Source organism: Octopus bimaculoides, chromosome 3 (genome assembly GCF_001194135.2).
Source record: "Octopus bimaculoides isolate UCB-OBI-ISO-001 chromosome 3, ASM119413v2, whole genome shotgun sequence".
NCBI classification, from domain to species: domain Eukaryota; kingdom Metazoa; phylum Mollusca; class Cephalopoda; order Octopoda; family Octopodidae; genus Octopus; species Octopus bimaculoides.
Window position 1 is genome coordinate 54,017,054 of NC_068983.1, and position 2,988 is coordinate 54,020,041.

Consider the following 2,988-nt stretch of genomic DNA (forward strand, 5'->3'; position numbering starts at 1 on the left):
ATATATATATATATATATACATGTGTGTGTGTGTGTGTATGTATATATATATATAATGTGTGTGTCTGTGTCTGTCCCCTACTGTTAGTTGATAACCGTTCTAGGGTCAATTCAACTAAAAAATTCTTCAAGGTGGTGCCCCAGTCTAATGAGTGAAACAAGTAAAAGACAAAAGTTATATTTCAAAAGAAATATTCTTTTCTACTCTAGGCACAAGGCCTGAAAATTTGGGGTGGAGGACAGTTGATTAGATCAGCCCCAGTATGCAACTGGTACATAATTTATCGACCCTGAAAGGATGAAAGGCAAAGTCGACCTCAGCAGAATTTGAACTCAGAATGTAAAAACAGATGAAATACCGCTAAGCATTTCTCCTGGCATGCTAACATTTCTGCCAACTTGCCACCTTGACATAAACTTAAATAATAAAGCATGATAGGTGAACCATGGTATGGCAAGGGATTATTGTAAAATATACACACATCCACACATACACAACAAATTTCTCTCAGTTTCTGTCTACTAAATTCACTCAGAAGGCTTTGATCAGCTTGAGGCTATAGTAGACATTTGCCTAAGGTGCCATGCAATGGGATGGAACCCAGAACTATGTGGGTTGGGAAGCAAACTTTTTAGTACATGACCACTAAATTTATTCACAGCATTTTGATCTTCACAGTTAACTGAATGTTCATCCATTAATTTGGTTATGGGTTTGAACTTTATCCAGATTTATCGGTTTTATCTGTAGCGGCAGGGTAGGGTGGGGGTGAAGGTTATGTTAATCTATTCAAAGTATTTTCATTCTTTATAAGTTTGTAGACTTTTTACTCAATTAAGAATTTGTCATAAATCTATATCTGAAGGTGAAATGGTGAACTGAAGCCCAGTGACAAAGGACAATACAGCTGTTATTCAAACTCTTGTGCATTCACATACATACAAACACTCTGAAACCGAAATAGGAGCTCTGTGATTGCTCAGTGTGCTAGATATAGCAAACAAATCTCATTCAAGTCACACACTGTTGTTTTAAAAGATGGAATACATTAAATAATATAATCCTATATTAATAGTTATCGTCAAGTCAACATGGCAGTCCAAAAAATAGGATGAATGCTGCCGTTGATTAGCTCCAAGAGGCCATCGCTTCTAGCTAACTATATGACACACGAATCTGTGTCCATTATAACCCCTGCTGGGTTCAGCTACTCTACATTGATAAGAAGTAATACCTCGAAACTAGTCTGTAGATGCAAGACCAGCAAGGGGAAGCGGCTGAACTCCCCTTTTCGAAGGTTATAAAGGACACAGGTTCGTGTGTCACATAGCTAGCTAGAGGCGATGGCCTCTTGAGGCTAATCAATGGCAGCATTAGTCTTATCTTTTGGACTGCCATGTTGGCTTGGCAATAACTATTAATATCCAGTACCGCTGCCGTAGACTCCTTTAGAGAGACTTAGAAATATTAATATTTCTATAATATAATCCTAGATATGCTAAAAATATTAGAATGGTCAAAGCTGAAATGCTTTTATTTGTAGATCCACTAATTCAGAGCTGATCTGTGGTTGAGTAACATTAGACATTATCCTAAGTAATAATCTGATTCCTTAGACTTCACTTTCTCATACACCACAACCAGAAGTCCCACAGGTATGTTGTACCTTTCCTATGTCTTCTGTTGTAACTTCTCTAGACTTACCCAACTCTCTAATCCTTTAATCGGTTATTGTGTTGGCTACACACAACAGAAGTTCAATGCTGCAGTTTGGATTGAAATGGAAGAATGAATGCAGTTTCAATTGTCTCAATAATCTGACCCTTGGGGGTCCATATAAGATTTTGTTGTTAAAACTTATGTGCAATAAATTGGCTATATTTCTACAATATACAAAATATTTAAACAGTTTTGTTTATACAATTCCTTATATTTTATAATAAAAATATAACAGAATGTTTTAAACATTGAATGGCAATGGTGGTGAGGCCTGCCAGAGTAAAATAGGAACCAAAGGGATCCATTAGTAAACAAGAGAACTCAGAGAGTGCAACACCAACATCCTCTCAACGATTAGCTGGAGATGATTTTTAATATGAGAATATCAGAAATAAACTCGAGTGCTCTGACAAACGAGAATACTAAAAATGAACCTGAGCGCTCTCAAAAATTAAGTGAAAAAGCAGGAAAAATAATCCAGAATTATTGTCCAGTACTGGATCGATCACAAAATCTGATTAGTTTGTACCAGTCATGAGGCCAAACATTCCTGACAGTTTCATTCGAATCTATCCAGCAGTTCTTGAGATATGCACCTATATAAAATAACCAGTGAAAGGAAAAAAAAAACCGACCCTTTGATGTGGCATCAATATAGCAACTGAATTTTCCTCAGGGGTTGAAATAAGTGTTAGAATTTAAGACTGTATACTCTGGGAATGGAATGTCACAGTTTCACGCAGTTATTTGGACATATACGATCTTGCACAGCTGACTGGACATTCAACCTGTTTTAGCAACATTGCTTTTTGGTGCTGGAGGTAAATTTACACACAAATTTACACACAATCACACTCACACTCACACTCACTCACTCACTCTTACAAATATACTCAGAGAGAGAGAGAGAAGTCAGGAGAGAACAAAGAAAACATTAAAACATTTGATATCAAATTAGTCAGTGTCAAATAAGCAATGCAAATGAGCAATGCCAAAATGTCTCTCAATCTTTATATGATAAATGCAGACTGCATCGTTCTAAATTTGACTACCTTTTATTGGAGCAAAGATTGCTAACAGATAGAAGCAACACTGAAAACTAACATATCTTTATTAAAACCAGGAGCCAGTCAATTAGACAAACACCATTTACAACAAACAACTCTTGTCCCAACAAAGAAGAGGTTATGTTTAATAATATATTAAATATGTTGAGGCCTCTTCCAAAACGCATTAGATAATTTCAAAAGCAAGACACAATAGTGTTT